Consider the following 20,094-nt stretch of genomic DNA (forward strand, 5'->3'; position numbering starts at 1 on the left):
GATGCAGTAGATTCTTCATGATTGACAGGAGTTTGCTTAGTGCCCATCGCTCTGCCACAGATGTTAAACTGTCCAACTTTACTCCTACAATAGAGCCTGCCTTCTTAACAAGTTTGTCCAGGCGTGAGGCGTCTTTCATCTTTATGCTGCCTGCCCAGCACACCACCTCGTAGAAGAGGGCACTCTCCACAACCGACTGGTAGAACATCTGCAGCATCTTATTGCAAATGTTTAAGGATGCCAACCTTCTCAGAAAGTATAGTCTGCTCTGACCTTTCTTACATAGAGCATCAGTATTGGCAGTCCAGTCCAATTTGTCATCCAGCTGCACTCCCAGATATTTAAAGGTCTGCACCCTCTGCACTCAGTCACCTCTGATGATCACAGGGTCCATGAGGGGCCTGGGCCTCCTAAAATCCACCACCAGCTCCTTGGTTTTGCTGGTGTTAAGATGTAAGTGGTTTGAGTCACACCATTTAACAAAGTCTTTCATTAGCTTCCTGTACTCCTCCTCCTGCCCACTCCTGATGCAGCCCACAATAGCAGTGTCGTCAGCGAACTTTTGCACGTGACAGGACTCCGAGTCATATTGGAAGTCTGATGTATGTAGATTGAACAGGACCGGAGAAAGTACAGTCCCCTGCGGCGCCCCTGAATTGCTGACCACAATGTCAGACCTGCAGTTCCCAAGACGCATATATTGAGGTCTGTCTGTAAGATAGTCCAGGATCCATGCCACCAGGTGTGAGTCTACTCCCATCTCAGTCAGCTTGTCTCTAAGGAGCAGAGTTTGGATGGTGTTGAAGGCGCTAGAGAAGTCCAAAAACATAATTCTTACAGCACCACTGCCTCTGTCCAGGTGGAAGAGGGATCGGTGTAGCATATAGATGATGGCATCCTCCGCTCCCACCTTCTCCTGGTATGCGAACTTCAGAGGGTCGAGGGCGTGGCAGACCTGTGACCTCAGGTGGTGAAGGTTCAAGTATGTGCTGCATTTTTAAAAAATAACACATTCCCAGGGAGGAAGCTAACCCTACTGGACACAGCTTGCGCACTAGGCACTGAGGGTCATCTTCAAAATGTAATACTAACTACCCACTTTGCTGCAACAAAGGTTGCTGTCATCCTCCCCCATCCCTCATTGCGTAGTGCTTCACATAGGCTTCGACTGGCACGGCATCCTTCTATATAAAAGCAGTCGGGATTTTCCTTCCGTCCCGTGAGTGCTACACAGGTGCGGAGTTTCACACACGCCCGTCCAATTTGCAATGCACGATGTGATTTGTAGTTTCGTTTTTCCAGGTAAAAGATGATTTTCTACTCCAGACTGTGCGATATCTTCTTCTTCTTTCTTACTATAGTAAAAGCAGTCGGGATTGTCCTTCAGTCCCGTGAGTAGAAAGCATAGCGGTATTCCGCTTATCACAGATTTACTACTTGCAGCTTGCGGTACGAAGCGACATGCTGTGAGCAGAGTTCTGGTGCCCCCATCGTTCCCTTGCTTTTGTGCGCGACGCGCTGGAAAAATAGACAAAATGATGTCTCTGGAAATAATTAATTTGATGGAGTACAAATGCCTCACGGTGTAGTAAATATCAGGGGGGTTCAAAAGGGCGACCTCAATATCGAAAAAAAGTTTAAATTTCATCACAAAAATAACAGAAACTACGAGTATTAAAGTAATACCGCTCAAATGCAATATAACCAAATTAATGAGTTTGTATAAAATATCAAATTGATCTACATATTGAATTGCCTTAAGAAGTGGTCAACTTAAAAGTCGGTCGCCTTAAAAGGCGGGTCAGCCTATTATAATATAACATTTGACATACCTTGATGTCTAGTTATGTGAGATATCAAGCACTTTGGGACCAGGGGTTGGGAGGGACCTTGTTTCTGGCCCTATAGACCCAAAACCCCTCCCAGAAAAGTGCTGATTATTTCTCCAACACAAATGTACAAAGTACCAGGTGAATCCTCAATCCAGAATGGACAATTCTTTCTAACATGGTAGGTTTGTATCTGCTGGCTAGCACATCTCCCTCTCTTTCTTCCTTTGCAGTTCGACTTTGTAAAAAGGCCAATAAGGCAGGAATTCCAGGTTAACAAACAAGTTATTGGATAAAGTCTTTTCTGTTTTTGTTGGAATTTTTTGCTCTGATGCCACATTGTGAATTAGACAGTAAGTTATTGTGTTCATAAGAATTATTTATGAATGCTTTGAAATCACTCTAGATTCACTCTAGACTCTAGGCCCCACATGTGATATACCATTTGACACATCTTCATGTGTAGTTATGCAACATGTCATTCTTTTTAGGGTTGCTCCCAATTTTTGTCTCTCTAGGGCAAAAAAGCCTTATTTCTACTTTATTTTGGACAATATATTGTGCAATAAATCACACCCTTATCATATTGGGTAAACTAATAGATGTCTCCCACAAAAATGATCAGAAGGAATTGTAGTAGTGCATAGAATATTAACCTACCCCAGGGGCTCACCCTCTAATGGGATCTGAAGGGTCAAAGTTACTCCTTTTCATAAAACTTTGAAAAATGGTGGTGGTCCTAGTCACTCCCAGAAAACTAAAAATGACAAAATCAGACATAAGCATGTAAGACATCATTTTATACTATTCCAAGGTATGCAATTACAAAAATAATGTTATTTTTTTTTTATTTTTGATCCTTTACTAGGTATCTAGCCCTTTATGCACTTCAATCAGAGGTTGAAAAATAATCAATTTCTAATACAATCAAGAATATTTTGACTTTAAACATTTAAACTGAAGCTCAAATAAATACAGAAAGCAGTGTGATTAAGTAAATGATAGTAAATGATCTTTGACCTGAAAACAATACAACAGCCCATAATTTGATGCTACAACTAATGTATTTTGCTGTTTTGCCAGAAATACACTTATTTTGATGTTGACACTTGCAATATATTTGTAATGTTGTCTTTCCTTCTCACAACACTCAGAATCAGCTCCCACTTCACCAGCATGGACTAGCACAGTGCCCAGTCCGCTTGTCGCTCTCACGCTCCCTTTTTTCAGTCACGCATGAACAAGATCCTGGGATACTTGATTTCCTTCTTTAGGGCATTTGTCTCCCACTCGTTAATACATGTTTATGTGCTGAATACACCATTATATTGAATGGTTCAAGTATAATTTGTCTTGTTCTCATTGAAAATGAGTCTTAAGGTGTGTAACTGTATGGGGTCTTCATTGTCACATTTTGTGTTTCAAAATACGCTACACATTCTCAGCTGGGGACAGGTCAGGACTGTAGGTAGGCCATTTGAGTACTGGCATCCTCTTCCTATGCAGTGAGGACAACCGTGGGAACACACAAGTCGACCAATAAAATGTGTAGTAACTAAATCGTCCAACAAAACAAATAGATGCTCAATGGCGCATAAGAAACTCAAAACAAATGTAGGCTGTATTGCATATCCATCCAAGAATATCAGATCGTAGTCGGGGAACAGGGTAGTATCTGTACAGCCTATCATCTTATGTCAATGAGTATACTACACTACTACACTACTTACAAATCAATATGGAATGTCATGTGTACATACACTGAACTTAGAGGAAGGGTGCAAGGACAGCTGATGTTGTGCCAGTTGTGATGGTCCAGTCTGGACAGGCCCAAGATCTGATCTCACAGAGAAAATCCAACTGGTGTTAACACCCCAAATAAGAACAGGGCCAGGGTCCAGTTACTATCTTCTGTTCCACCTCATACTTAAAGGATACACTGTTAATTGTATATTGTGCCGGGATTTTCTAACACATTTTACAATTTGGCTATGGCTGCTAAGCGACATAACAATAAGAGTTGTTCCTCACTTTTTGTGCTTGTTATATTTCTGCACTATGGTAATTAAGACTTCCTGCATTTTTCTGAGTCACCTTTTTTATGTTATCTTGGCACTTTTTGGAGGAATTAGCATCTCGCATTTCACTGAGTGTGTTAATGCAAATACTTTGTGCTGTTCAGATGTGGGAAATCTGTTGGTGAAGAAAGATTCACGGATCTTGACTTTGCTGACGATGCTGTGATCTTCACGGAGTCAATGGAGGCTCTGATCGGGGCGCTCGAGAGACTGAGCGAAGAGTCTGAGTGTCTGGGCTTGCGAGTGTCCTGGATAAAAACCAAGATCCAGGCCTTTAATGACCTCTTGGGCACAGCCATCAGCAGTGTGTCTGTCTGCGGAGAGACTGTCGACCTTGTTGAGAGGTTTACTTACCTTGGCAGTGACATTCATGTCTTTGGTGACTTTTTCTACGAAGTCAGTAGATGGATTGGGAGGGCATGGGGGGTCATGAGGTCGCTGAAAAGGGGTGTGTGGCACTCCCGATATCTATGCAAAAGGACGAAGGTCCATGTCTCTAGAGTCCTGGTGTTTCCTGTCTTGGTATATGGTTGTGAGACATGGACGCTATCCAGTGACCTGAGACGAAGACTGGACTCCTTTGGTACTGTTTCTCTCTGGAAAATCCTTGGGTACCATTGGTTTGATTTTGTGTCGAATGAGCGGTTGCTCATGGAGTCCTGAATGAGGCACATTACTTGCATTGTGACGGAGCGTCAGTTACGGCACTATGGCCATTTGGTGCGTTTCCCCGAGAGTGATCCGGCTCATAAGAACCTCATTGTTGGGGACAAAAGTGGCTGGACCAGGCCAAGGGTTCACCCACGTAACATCTGGCTGCGGCAGATAGAAGGTCAGTTCTGAAGGGTGGGACTGGACAGCGTGTCTGTCGTGCAGTGGGTGCAGCAACGTGCTGTACCAGTGCATCTTCCCTAGGCTATGAACTGAACTTCAGAAAAAGAGGACAGACACATTGGTTTGTACTACATATAGTGAAAGATAAATAAAACAGTCTGCTGTTAAAACTCACAATTGGTGGTAGAGGTGGGATCGGCCAGTGGCAGTGGAGAGCAAAGATGAATGGCGGGAATGGCAAGAGAATTTAAAACAGTCTCACATACCCAAGCCAGAAGGACTTTTAGAATAATTGCTTTTAATAGACAATTTATTTATTTATTGGTTGTGTTCTTTTAATGTCCTGTGATTTTAATGGGGGATTGGGTTTGTTTTATTGTGAGGATCTGAGAGCTTTTAGTGTGTAGGAGTTAAAGTGCAACAGTGTGAGAGATACGCTGTTGATGCTGACCATGTGCAACTGGTGGCTGGTGGGTGGAGTTGGATATTGAGAGGGATCCATGGCGGTGCAAATTTTTTTCAATAAATACAGTGTGCACCAGCTCCAGAGGGGAGTAGGTGGGCATGGTAGAGTGATGGAGAAGCTCCAAAGATTGATGTGGAGATTGGATGATCGTTCATTCATGTGCAGACATGCATGGTTCAGACGATTGTCTCATTAGCTCTCCTGGATCCATAATCAGCACCTCTTAATCCCTATCACTATAAAAAGGAAACTGAGCAGGATAGTGGGGGATTTAAAAGTAAAACCAAAAAGCAGAAACTGGAGTGTGAGCCAGCACAACTCACTGGAGTGAAGCCAGTGTGGTCACTGGCCCTGTGGAGGAGTGAATGTACAACGTTCCAAAGGGTGGATCGTTCTCCACTGAACGCAGAGTGAAAATGATGGGTTAACCTCCTAGGGATTCAGTAGATGCCAAGGGTGCATAGGGGAAGATGGACGTCCAGCAGATGCTGATGGAGGCAGCAGGGTGTGGAAGTCTGGCTCTGAACATTCTGACAGAAGCTGAAGGAGGCACTGAGAAGGACCGGCACTGTTGGCATCTCTGGTCAGCTACAAGACTTGCTGGGGAGAAAGGAGAAGAAAGACACGCTTGGGCTGACTGGAGTCGAGGGAACCCAATGTCTGCAGAGAGTTTTGTTGTTTATGTTTATTAATTGTCTGGTTTTAAACTCCATGATGAGCATTGCGTTTACGGAATATTTATTGATTTTATTGATTTCAACCACTTCACTTTTGCACTTTGATTTTTAAATCCTGGATTTGATAATAAAAGCCCTGAGCACTTTGTTATACCACCTCTTGCTTGTTTGTGTTCTCAATGCTCGGCTCATTGCAGACTATCATCGGTCCTGGGTTCAAGAGGGGTTAGGGTAGCTGCAGCTAACCCAGAATGTCACATACAGGTATAGGGTTGTGAAAGAGGGTCCAGCTAGCAAAAAGTTCTCAGGGGCAGGGACACTAATGGGATGGCACAGTATACAGCTCAGTTCCTCAAAACTGAGTTCCATCAATAAAGTAAACAGAGTCTTTCTTCACTGCCTTTACCCACATTTAAATTTTCAAATGCCCATCTAGTTCCTCTGAATTTTCATCTTTAGCATGATACAAAATGTAGTGCCCATTGCTGAAGTTAAATGGTAATTTCCCAAAGATTTCCACTCCATCACAGATTTACATAACAAATAATTAATAGAATGTGACACAGTGGATACCATCTTTGCACTTGAAATCAATTCAGGAAATGACAAGAAGAGCTATGGAATTCAGCTCTGGCGCTGCCCGCGTAAGCCGAAAGCTCCCACTTAAAGATTTTTCCCCCTCTTTAATGGCACAGATGGCATGAACAGTAAATTTGATTATCTGAGACGGAGAAGATTGAAAATATGATGTTTTGACATTTTTAATCAATTATTCATTTACTTTTAAATGATAGCAGAGAAGCTGCCCTTTTTTTCCTTTATACAATCTTTCTTTTTTCCTTAGGAAATAAATGACTAAAAGAGAACGAGAAGAGTAATGAGAAAAAAAAAAAGCTTTTAATAAAACCCAATTTTGCTGACTGGTTTTGACATCAAATAAAGCCCCAGCAAGTCCATCAAAAGACACTGATGTAAAGTTGCCAAAATGGAACTTCTTCAGTATTTTCCACAAATTTGTGAACCTGATATTTCTAAACGGTGGGAAGGCAAACCTGTATGTGTGAGCTGCTGACCGAGCACCATGAGATTTAGTTTTTTTTTGTCAAGTCCAGTTAATGAAAATTTAAGGCTGTGGACAAAGCTGAAAGAAACATCTCCTGCTCGATTCGACTATTTCCCAAAAAATGCACTCATATAAATCAGTCAAAGATAAAGATAAAATACATCTTTGCATGAAAGAGGCCCATGCTATGACCTTTAAAAAAATAAAAAAGTATAACGTTCTATTAAAGAATACTAAGTTTAATAACCCAAAAAGTAAGGACAGAAAGAAAATAAGTCTCTCCATTTTAGAAAAAAAATCTTGCGACAACAGAGAGACGAGATGTGATCTTTGGAAGAGAGACAGAGAGACACTTTCACGTCCTGTGAGACAGACAAGTCACGTCATACTTACAACCGCTGGAAGCGAGTCCCATGATACACATGCAGAGCAGGTTAGAGATAATGGAAGTAGGAAAATTCAAAAGTCTCAAAAAAATGAGAATAAAGATCAAATTAGCGCAAACAAATGGAAAATATTACTTGGTGAAATAACGGAACAGAGAACGAAAAGAGATCGCATAGTGTTTGAGGATGTCTGGGGGAGAAGAGAGACAAGGCAGTGAGACAAAAGAACAGCTGCTGTACTGGCTTTTAAAGATTCAAACCTCCGCACGAAATGCAGATCACGAGGCACAGCAGCTGATCGAGCAAAGAGGAGGTAAAAAAACAACTGTTATTTGTTTCCCATTGTATCACCATTTAAAAGGGGTTTCGGAGGAGCGACCGCGTCTCCTTGGCATGCGTTCAGCCCCCCTGTTCGTAATGGCGCGTATCGCTAGTGGGATGGGTAGGGGTAGGCGAGTGAAGCGAACAGGGGGCAAAGCTCCCTAGTAAACATATAAATAATTAAATAAATGAATGAATGAGCTGAACACTTTAAATTAATAAATCAATAGATATTATGAGAATCACACTTTAAACATATTATGAATGTAATTCCTTTTTCTAGCAAGCGTACACATTCAGTGTAATTTTTATATTTGGGAACAATTCTGGCTGCTCACTTTTATTAATTATTACCTCTGGAAATTAGTATTAACTATTATTTTTGCCTTATTGCAAGGACATTTTGTTTTGCTAATGGCTGGCACCATATAATGAGTCCTGATGCTACTGCTGTTTGCCGCGGAGGGAGTGTGTGTGTTTGGGGTTTGTGGTTTTGAAAATCACGCCATCTGATGTCATTGATGAGACTATTAAAATACAGATGCAATGGCTCATTTAGTATCCATAATCAAAGAACTGTGCGTGTATCTTTTTAAATTTTACATTTTGAAATCCTTAGCTTTAAAGTTTTTATTTTTGCTTTGAATTAATGTCTCTTGGTATTTGACTTGTTTCTGCCACTATGACTAAAATGAATCATTCATTTCTTATTTTCTTAGTCAGTGGGCAGAATAATTTGAACATTAGAAAACTCTAGATGAGAACAGTACATTCACCCCAACAAAGCTCACCAGTCCTATCCACTTATTTCTTCCAAAAAAACATTGAGTCGAGTTTGAAAGTTCCTAAAGTCTTACTATCTACCACACTACTTTGTCTTTTATTCCAAGTGTCTATCATTCTTTGTGTAAAGAAAAACTTACAAATGTTTGTGTGAAATTTACCCTTAACAAGTTTCCTACCTGTGTTCTTGTGTTCTCGATGAACTCATTTTAAAGTCACCGTCTCAATCCACTGTACTAATTCCCTTCATAATTGTAAACACTTCAGTCATGTCACCTCTTAATCTTCTTTTGCTTAAACTGTAAAGGCTCAGCTCTTTTAATCTTTCCTCATAAGTCATCCCCTGTAGCCTCTAAATCAGCCTAGTTGCTCTTCTCTGGACCTTTTCTAGTGCTGTTATGTCCTTTTGTAGCCTGGAGACCAAAACCGCACCCAGTACTCAAGATGAGGCCACACCAGTGTGTTATAAAGCTTGAGCAGAACCTCCTTGGCCTTGTACTCCACACATCAGGGCGCTATAAAACCTGACGTTTTGTTAGCCTTTTTAATGGCTTCTGAACACTGGTAGTTTATAGTGTCAAGTCTACTAAGACTAGTAAGGCGTGCAGAACATTAGAACAATCCAGATGAGAACAGGCCATTCAGCCCAACAAAGCTTGCCAGCCCAATCCTCTTCTAAAATAACATTGTCATGTTTTGAAAGTCCCTTAAGTCCTACTGTCTACCACACTATGTGGTCTCTTATTCCAAGTGTCTGTGGTTCTCTGTGTGCAGAAAAATGTCCTAATGTGTTTGTGACATTTACCCTTAAGAAGTTTCTAATGGTGTCCCTGTGCTCTTGATGAGCTCATTTTAAAGTCACAGTCTCATTACACTGGACTGATTCCCTTCTGTCCTCCTGTCTACCACACTACTTCATCACTTATTCCATGTGCCTTTGGTTTCCTGTGTAAAGAATTTTTTTCAATTAGAACCCATTTATTTACTACTAAAGCCATGTTTTTTTGGGCTTAGTTTTAGTTACAAGGATCTATCTATCTATCTATCTATCTATCTATCTATCTATCTATCTATCTATCTATCTATCTATCTATCTATCTATCTATCTATCTATCTATTATATAGTGCCTTTCTTATCTATCTATCTATCTATCTATCTATCTATCTATCTATCTATCTATCTATCTATCTATCTATCTATCTATCTATCTATTATATAGTGCCTTTCTTATCTATCTATCTATCTATCTATCTATCTATCTATCTATCTATCTATCTATCTATCTATCTATTATATAGTGCCTTTCCTATCTATCTATCTATCTATCTATCTATCTATCTATCTATCTATCTATCTATCTATCCTTGCAGATAATGAATGGCTTAGCTGGCAAAGTAAGATATATTTTATAACAGAAAATTATATTTTGTAACAGTTAAAAAGTCACAATTTGAATCTGTAGTAGTTACATGTCTCTTATCGCTCCACTAATCAATCCCTCTATTTCACTTGACTGTTTCATTCCTTTTTTTATTATTTTTCTTTTCTTTTTGGATTTGTTTCCTGCCTTGCGCTCTGTGTTGGCTGGGATTAACTTCAGCATACCCCTGTGACCCTGTAGTTAGGATATAGCGGGTTGGACAATGACTGACTGACTAAGTAGATGGTACTGTTGAGCTGTACTATTGGGATGAATGGCCTGCTCTTGTCTAGATTGTTCTAATGTTTTCACTTTGTCATTTTGGGTTTCAGAGAATAGATTCATAGGGAAAATGGCAAATGTAACCATTTCAAATGAAATCTATCACACAATAAAGGTTGCAGAAAGGTTCCGAATACTTCCTGAATCCACTGTAACTGTTACCTAAAATGTTTAAAAAGGTCACTCCAATTATCCTCTTTAGTCCTGTTAACACTTCATGACTGAAAACTGCATGTTAGAATTGACAGCAAACATTTGAAAGAAGTATCAGGTTTTAAACTATTTTTGTAAGCCGACGGCCATATGAATATGACTACAACCATCAAAAATATCTGATGAAATTCTCTCAGACAAACATGCAGTAATGCAGACAATCTGGCTGGGGACGACTCATTTTATGTAGTGTTAGCCGTTCCGGTGTGTTATTTGTCTTTGCCCAGTTAACGCACTCTTCTTTTATAACAATGGTGCTTATTTATTTAATGGACTGTTGAATCCCTTTCAGACTGTATTATTATCATTTGCCTAGTAAACCTGTTTGAAATAGAAAAGACTGATTATTTGTTTAATGGATGGATATGCAAACTCTTATGTGCAAGGAGCTGAAATTGTTGCCGTGAAGTATAAGAATTAATTTGGTGCCTGGGGCTAACTTTTGCAATAATTTTCTACCCATTTTCCTTAATAAAGGCACAGGAATTGTGTTATTTCCTTCAGAATGCAGACCGTTAAATGCTTTCAATATGCACTGTTATAATGTTTTAAATAAATGCATTCTTCTTTTTAAAGGACTTGTTTTTTGTCTCCTTGTTAGTAAGACTCGGGGATAGCTAGAAGACGTGTGCTCTATAACTAGCAGAAGAATTGCTCTTCTCATATCATATTTCACCCAGACATTTCAGTTTAGATGATAGATGAAGTCATCTTAGGAGGCAGTGGAAACGTATAATGATTTGAAGAGCGTTGCTTTGCACTCCAACCTGCGGCAATCTGTCCAGAACTGAAGTCTTGTGCCTAAATGAAGAAGTCAAATACTTTACGTATTTAATCTTTGAAGATTTGTGTGGATTAGGGATTATGTGTGCCCAGCGTCTTTCAGAAATAGTCTTAGAAATTTGTCTGACCACTTATTTTTATAACTTACCTTAGAGTATTTAATCAATCTCCTTTCATAAACCTCCTCACATCTTGTAGTCAGAAGCCCCAATCTTTGTGTTCCTTGTCAAGAAAAAAAGAAATGTCCAGAAAAGCGCAGTATCATTAGGTGGAGCAAAGTGTAAGGCACTTGCCTTAAGATATACACTGTGGCGGACGACGGGCGGGGTTCTTGCAGGGCCAGGATGCTTCTTCTTTGTATGGCCCGGGGGAACAGGCATGGATTGAACAGAACCTCCCCCGGGACGTTAGATGGCAGACCCCCTGGGTGGCAGTGGTGCCTCGAATTCCCGCAGGGATCCATGGGAGATGGAGTTCTCTACGACCCTGGGGGGCACTGCAGTGTTTCCTGAGCCCATGTGGGCGGTTCTTTCGCCACACCTGGAAGTAAAGCCAGAAATGGGTCATCAAACACCTGGTGCGCTTCCAGGTGGGCTATAAAAGGAGCCAGCAGCCACCACTCCGAGAGCCAGAGTTGGGAGGAGGGTGACGAAAGTCGTTAGAGAGGAGTGGTTGAGAAATAATATGAGAGAAGTGAAGAATGTAGTGGGATTGTGTGTGTGCTTAGTGCTTGGACTGTGTTGTGCCTGTGGGAATGGGGAAGGTGTTTCCCACCGACGAAGGAAAATATAAATAAAAACATTTATTTGTTTTATCAGTGTGCCTCGTGCGTCTGTCTGTGTCGGGATGTGCGCTCATATAGCGCCTTTGTCACAATGCTTTAAAGCCTACTCTACTGTTCCAATCTGTCAGGGTCAATGTCCGGGGGGCACACTCATCATAAAGCCATCCACATGATGGGCACAGCGGCAAATGAGAGACAACAAACAGTTTTTGAAAAGTCAAAGTGTAGTATTCAAATTTATTATAAAAATGTCAAATGAATAAAGTGCAGTGCAGAAAGTAATAAATAAGTCATTAAATCATCCATAAAAAAGGCAGTGCAAATGTGGGAGTTTAAAACAGTCAATAAATACTTTAAAATCCCTTTTTGAAATGATTCAAGGCATCAGGTTAGTCTCCTCAACAAAACTAATAATAATAATACAAACTTGAATCTTGATGCTCCCCACAGTCTCTAGATCACGGACAACCTGACCAACAGACCCCAGTTTGTGAGGCTGAGGGACTGTATAGATAGATAGATAGATAGATAGATAGATAGATAGAAGGCACTATATAATAGATAGATAGATAGATAGATAGATAGATAGATAGATAGATAGATAGATAGATAGATAGATAGATAGATAGATAGATAGATAGATAGATAGATAGATAGATACTTTATTAATCCCAAGGTCCTGTTCACCCCACTGCACAACTGACTTCCAGTACAATACCAGCGTTTGCCATCTACAGAAATTCTCAGATAACTCCTCCATCATGGGCTGCATTGGTACTGGAGAAGACGAGTCAGAGTACAGGAAAGTTGTGGAAGACATATTGTGGTGAACTTCTGGTGTGCCAAAGAGCCTCTGAGACCTGCCAACATTTGGGGTGAGGACTTGGAGGTGGTGCAGAACTACAAGTACATGGGGGTTCACATAAACAACAAACTGGACTGGCACTGCACAAGAAAGGTCAAAGCAGACTGGACTTCCTAAGAAGACTCTCAGGTTTTTTGATGTGTTCAGCAAGCTACTGGAAATGTTCCACCAGTCCATAGTAGCCAGTGTGGTTTTCTACGCAATTTGAGCTCAAAAGAAGCACAATACCTGAACACACTTATCAGGAAGGCCTGCTCCATCACAGGGTGAATCCTGGACAAACCGGAAGCTATTGTTGAAAAGAGGATAATCGCAAATTTGAATGCCATCTTGAAAAATCACCTCCATCCCCTCCAGGAGGTGCTCTCTTTGAGGAATTTTAGCCACAGGACTCATTCCACCATGGAGTGCTAAGAAGCGCCTCTGGGGGTCACTTCTGCCCACTGCTATCAGGCAATTCAGTGCTTCCTCCTGAAGTACTTGTTAGGTTCTTTTTGAAATATCTCCACTATATGCATTTATTTATTTATTGTTTGGCTATATTATGTGTCCTGTGAGTCTCTATCCATGTTTTGTATGCATCTGAATTGGTATTTAGAAAGTTTATCTAATTTAATCTAATCCAAGATAAGCACAGCTCTCTCTCTCTCTCTCTGTTTCTCCAGTTCATCACGGTGGGAGGCGATGACAACAGAGCAGTCACAATCGATCGACTCTCATCCTGCCTGCTCTCTTCTACTTCTGCCAAGGCACACCTAGCAAGCCCCCCATCATCCCACTATTGCACTACCTGGATCAAAGCAGGGACAATTCAAGTCCCGACTCTTACACTAAGGCTCAGTGGGGGCATCCCAGAGCCCTTTGCTCAATCGCTGTGGTCAGACAACCTTGCCTATTTTCCTTGTCTGCACTTGCTTCCTTACTTGTGCCCACGATTTTGCCTTGAAGCTCACTCCCCTTACCCTCAAACCTCCTTTTCTCAATACTGATTGTCCCCTCCATTTAGACACTGGTGGGCACAGGTGCCGCATTAAGTGGCACAGAGTCCGCTGACCACCTCAATTACGCCCCTCAGCAACTCGACCACACTAAGACACACCTGCTTGCCGCCCACCAAGCTTTTTCATCATAAATAAAATAAACAAAATAAAACAGTAAATAACAGTAAAGTCTGGATGTAAAGCCCTAATAAATGTTCGTCCTTCCTTCAAAATCAAAAAGCTTACTAAAGAGAAGAAAAAGGAAGAGTGTCATCTTGGGAGTCTTTTAGATTCAGACTGTTGTATGGACATCCAAGTAGATGGATGAATGGAATGAGGTCTCCCTCTGTCTGATCTTTAGGTGGGCCAAAAAGAGCACATAGAACACCACATGCATACAGATAATTGGCTAACTACTCTGGTGATGGACAGTTTGGCCTAAAAGCTTTGATAATTAAAGTATGATGTATTAAATACTTAGTAATTGGCAACACGCATGAGCTGATGTCCCTGCCAAGATTGGGCACCATTTCCTATACTGGCTGGGAGGCCAAGACAATGGAAAGGGGATTGTCCATATCAAAGCTGTATGCTCCCCCAACCCACTAGATGGCAGCATCTCTGGGCCTATTGTCACCCAGTCAGACATCCACAGGGAATGCTGGGAACTATAGTCCAGTGAGGCAGCCCTGTTGGTGTCCGTGGGTGCCACCAGGGAGTGTGTGACGATGCGGGTTCTGCTCCAGTCTCCCGTCTCCATTTTGTGAGCTCTTGAACCCGACACTGTCAGTAATGTCACCGGATGAGCTGGACAGTGAGACACAACGAAGCAAGGGGATGGTGCAAAAAAGTGCAAAAGTGCTTTGATTAAAAACAACAAAATCAAAACAGTTTGTGTCCAAAAAGTAAGTGCAGTGCTCCACAGTTCCATAAATAAATAATCCATAAAAACACTGAAATCCCAAAAAGTTAAAACAAGGCTAAAATACGAGAATTAAAATTGGGGCTACACCAGCCAGACACAGCTCCTTCCCAGTCTCTTCAGCTCACTTAAAGTTTGGTCAGCAGCCGATACTTCAGCCGCCGCGGTACATTCTCTACCGACCCTCCGCCAGCATTTGCTTGTTGTCCTCCCATCTTCCTTCTCACACACATGGTCGTCCCTCAGACTCCTCCTTGATCGTACCCATTCTCCAATCAGTGGGCACGATCCAGCCCCTTAAGCGCAGATCACTCGCTCTATCCGGGACTGCTGACCACGCTGACCTTCCTTTTCCTCAGCTGGCTGGCTCGTCCATTCTCTTGCACTAACCCCAATTCTGTTCTCTTTCACTCGCCAGTCTTTTACCATTCTCTTTTCTTTTTTTTTTTCCGCCTCGCACTTCTATTTATTACCGGGACGTGGCTCAGGTGTGGTGATTAGCAGCTCCCGGCTTCAATTACGGATGTGCCCGAGAACCGCTCCCGCCACACTACCATGCCCCCTCTTTAAGTTCAGTGATTATCTATTTACAAACTGGCCTTTTGATCTGAGCTGTGGACCCGCTACGTCACAGAGTGCTGCTGGAAGTTACATTCCCTACTTCTGTATAACCTAGAAGTGCTTCCAGTGGGCAATGCCCAGGCACATTAAGTACTCATTGGTCTTCAATTAAAAGAACCTCACTGCCTTATCCTGGTGAGTCAGAGCCAAGAGAGGAGACAGGCAAAGCCTGGCAGGAGTAGCGAAGAGAAGAAAGATGAAGAGTGGTTGTTATTACTGAGTGGGGATATCTTCATTTTGAAGTTGGGACTTATCTGTGTATTCGTGTCTGCAGTTTGTGGCACCCCCTGTTGATCATAATATATATGTATATACTGTATCTGTGCTATTTCCAGTTCCCCAGAGAACAGTCTAGTGGTTGAGATGTCTGGTCATTTTATCCTAAGATTATAATGTGAAATGTACACTCAGATAACATAAAAGGGAAAATAAAAAACACCTGTACACAAAAAGACTATGGGGATATCACAAAGAGTCGGGGAACAGCTAAGACAGATAGAAAAGTCCAAAGAAGAACGACTATTGTTGTGCTTCAGTGACTCTCTGTCAGGTAAAAAGCATTTCATTGTGTTCTGTGTTGGCACCAGAAGTAACTGTCAGTGTCTGGCAATGTTATTTTTTAAATAGTCTGCAGAGTAGAAGAGGTCAGACCTCAAGGACCAAATTGGAAGCAATTTTTAAATGAAAGGAAGTAGTGTTGACGTAGCCTTACTTCTCTCCTTAGGAGCGTCACTGATGTTTCATCTAGGTCTTCTTTTTCTATTGTATAAAAGGTCACATCTGTTGTTAATGTTTAGGACATGCAGAAGAAAAACCATTTTGTTTAACAGAGTAATGGTACCTCATAAAACCCAAGCACTTGAACCTATAATATTGTTTTGGAAGCTTTTAGTGGTACAGCATTTATTTACTCCATGACAGACGACAGCTACCTGAATATGACCCAAGCTAAATAATTGAACAATTAGGAATTACACTTGATCATTATGCCAAAAAAGCATTGAGTGTGCAAATAGGAAAATCTATTCGTTACAGAGAAATAGTCTGGCAAAATGCCTCACTGACACCCATTGTACTGTAGGTATTAAGCACTCTGAGAAAATCTGTTTTTATTTATTAGAGTCTCCCTCACTCTTTATTTTTAGAGGGTTCCCTGACTGCAAAAACACAACTCTTTCCTCATTTGGTCTTTGGAAAAAAATATTGGCATTTTGTTAAGAAATATTGGCATGTAGTGAGCATTTAAGTAAACTTATAAAGAGGTTTCAGAATAAAATGCTCCCTTTGAGAATATCCTAGCTAGTAATTTGCTTCCCCAGCAGAGTAATGATCACTGTGGTGTTTCTCAGCACACTCATCAGGAATATTGTTTCTGTATCCCTCCTCTTTCCTTATGGTTTATAAAACAGATTCTTTATACTGCAAAGAATACATCATGCAAATGAGAAGTAAAAGATGTAGTGCATTCAGAAGGTTTTCAGACCTCTTCACTTTTTTTGCTATGTCGTATTCTAATGCTAAAATCATTTGATTAATTTTTTCCCTCATCAAACATTAAAAAAAGCAAAAATGGGATTTTAGGTATTTTTGCAAATTTATTTAAAACAAAAAAACCTGAAATATTACATTGATACGAGTATTCAGACCCTTTGCTATGACACTTGGATTTTGGCTCAGATGCATCCCATTTAATTGGTCACCATTGAGATGTTTCAAAACCTGAGCATTAAGACTATCTGGTCAAGAACAGGCAATTCAGACCAGCAAAACTTGCCTTTCCTCTCCGACTTCATTCTTCTAAAATAACATCAAGTCAAGTTTTGAAGGTCCCCAAAGTCCTACTATCTACCACACTACTTGGTCCCTCATTCCAAATGTTGTTCTCTGTGTAAAGAAAAACTTCCTAATGTGTCCGTTAAATTAGCCCTTAACAACTTTCCAACTGTGTCCCCTTTTTCTTGGTTTGTACCAGGGCTAAATATTCATCCATCCATTATTCAACCCGCTATATCCTAACTACAGGGTCATGGGGGTCTGCTGGAGCCAATCCCAGCCAACACAGGGTGTAAGGCATGAAACAAACCCCGGGCAGGGCACCAGCTCACTGTAGGGCACACACACACACACACCAAGCATACGCTAGGGACAATTTAGGATCGCCAATGCACCTAACCTGCATGTCTTTGGGAGGAAACCGGAGTACCCAGAGGAAACCCATGCAGACACGGGGAGAACATGCAAACTACACGCAAGGAGGACCTGGGAAGCGAACCCAGGTCTCCTAACTGTGAAGCAGCAGTGCTACCCACTGCACCACCATGCCACCGAGGGCTAAATATTGTTCCAAAAAACTGTGTTTTCTAAAAAGCAATGGTTTCACACATAAATCAACATAAAATACATATTTATGACAAATGTTACTCTGTTTTATGTTCCATCAGCCCCTACAGTATGTAAATTAATATACTTATTGCATACCTGTTTGTCTCGTCACTCATAAGCTGAAAGGCACTTTCTGGAAAAAAAAAACAGTTTGAAGTATTCGAGGGGATGATAATCCGCAGTGTCTGCCAGCACGCCATGTCGTTTGATGAAGTCCAGCAGCCAACTTTCCTCCCACAGATCTACTTCTGTGTAGTCTTATCAGGGCACCGTTGGTGCATTAGCTACATGAGCATGTTCAGCACTACAATCAGCTGGGGGCCGGTCAGCTGATGCAGTTACCTGTTGTCACACACATGCGATTAGGAGGGAGCTGAGTTGACCAAATAGAGGTAATTACCCACCAGGCCAAGGGGTGACAGGGTGCACTAAACCTACCTCTGTTATCTCTGCAGGCCTGATTCAACATCAATGACATCACTTCCGGTTCTGGCGCCCAGACTGACGTCAACAACAACAACAACAACATTTATTTATATAGCACATTTTTCATACAAATGATGTAGCTCAAAGTGATTTACATGATGAAGAAAGAGAAAAAAGACAAAATAAATAAGAATTAAAATTAGGCAATACTAACTAACATAGAATAAAAGTAAGGTCTCATTGCCAGGAGGACAGAAAAACAAAAAAACTCCAGATGGCTGGAGAAAAAAATAAAATCTGCAGGGGTTCTGAGGCCACAAGACCGCCCAGCCCCTTCTAGGCATTCTACCTAACATAAATGATCTCAATCAGTCCTCATTGCATTCAGGGTTCACATGGAAGAACTTGATGATGACGGTCATGTGGACTTCTGGCCTTTAATCCATCAATGTAGGGACATCACGGTGCTTTGATCAGGTGGTGGTGGAGCAGATTCCCACCACTGAAAACCGGAAAAAGAACAGAAGAGAAAGTAGGGATTAGTACGGATTTTAGAGCCACCCTGAATAATAATGATAATTAATTTAATATACAGAGAATCAGGATTAAACTAGATAGATAGATAGATAGATAGATAGATAGATAGATAGATAGATAGATAGATAGATAGATAGATAGATAGATAGATAGATAGATAGATAGATAGATAGATACTTTATTAATCCCAAGGGGAAATTCACATAATCTAGCAGCAGTATTTTTTTTTTTTAGATAAAATGAAGCTATGAGAAAGCCATGTTAAAGTAATGTGTTTTTAGCAGTTTTTTAAAGTGCTCCACTGTATTAGCCTGGCAATTTTTTTATCGGTAAGTTATTTCAGATTTTAGGTGCATAACAGCAGAAGGCTGCCTCACAACTTCTTTAAAGTTTACTCTTGGAATTCTAAGCAAACACTCATCTAAGGCTGCGATTTGGAGTGTAAGGTGTCAGACATTCCGATATATGAGATGGCGCAGATTATTTAAGGCTTTGTAAACCATAAGCAGTATTTTAAAGTCAATTCTAAATGGCACAGGTAACCAGTGTAGTGACATCAAAACTGGAGAGATGTGTTTGGATTTCCTTTTCATAGTTAAGATTCTAGCAGCTGCATTCTGCACTCGTTGCAATCGATTGATGTCTTTTTTGGGTAGTACTGACAGGAAAGCGTTACGGTAATCTAGTCGACTGGAAACAAAAGCGTGAACTAATTTCTCAGCATCTTGCAATGTTATAAGAGGTGTAACTGTTGCTATATTTCTTAAGTGAAAAAATGCTGTCCTAGTGATCTGATTAATATGTGATGTAAAATTCAGGTCAGAGTCAATAGTTACCCCTAAATTCTTCATCTCCGTCTTGACTTTTAATCCTAATGAATCAAGTTTATTTCTAATAACCTCATTATATCCATTTTTGCCAATCACTAAAATTTCTGTTTTCTCCTTATTTAGTTTGAAAAAATTACGACTCATCCATTCAGAAACACAAGTAAGACATTGTTTCAGTGAATCAAAAGTGAACGTATTTAGTGAATCAGTGAACTTCCTGTTCCAGTGCCCAGAAAGACACCACTTCCCATGCTCAGACTGACGTCGCTTCCTGTTCCGGTGCCCAGAAAGAAATCACTTCCAGTTCCGGCCCTAGATGACATCACTTTTGTTTTCAGCTTATAAAGCCACCATCTTTTTCATTTCCAGTCAGTTCAATCTGGGAACTCAACCGAACATTACTGATTACTTCCAAATACCTATTTGCAGCCAGGGACAATATATGGGTGGCTGCCCCAACCTTTTGTCGTGTGTTGAGACCAATTCTTCTACACTGTCTTTTATTTTCGATTTCCAGATTGTTTACATCAAAATCAGAGTTCGGTAATTCAGAGTCCAATTCAGTAATAATAAACAAAAAAATAAATAACATACGCAGAGTGCTTTGCTTT

The sequence above is a fragment of the Polypterus senegalus genome, chromosome 14 (assembly GCF_016835505.1).
Source record: "Polypterus senegalus isolate Bchr_013 chromosome 14, ASM1683550v1, whole genome shotgun sequence".
Taxonomy (NCBI): Eukaryota; Metazoa; Chordata; class Cladistia; order Polypteriformes; family Polypteridae; genus Polypterus; species Polypterus senegalus.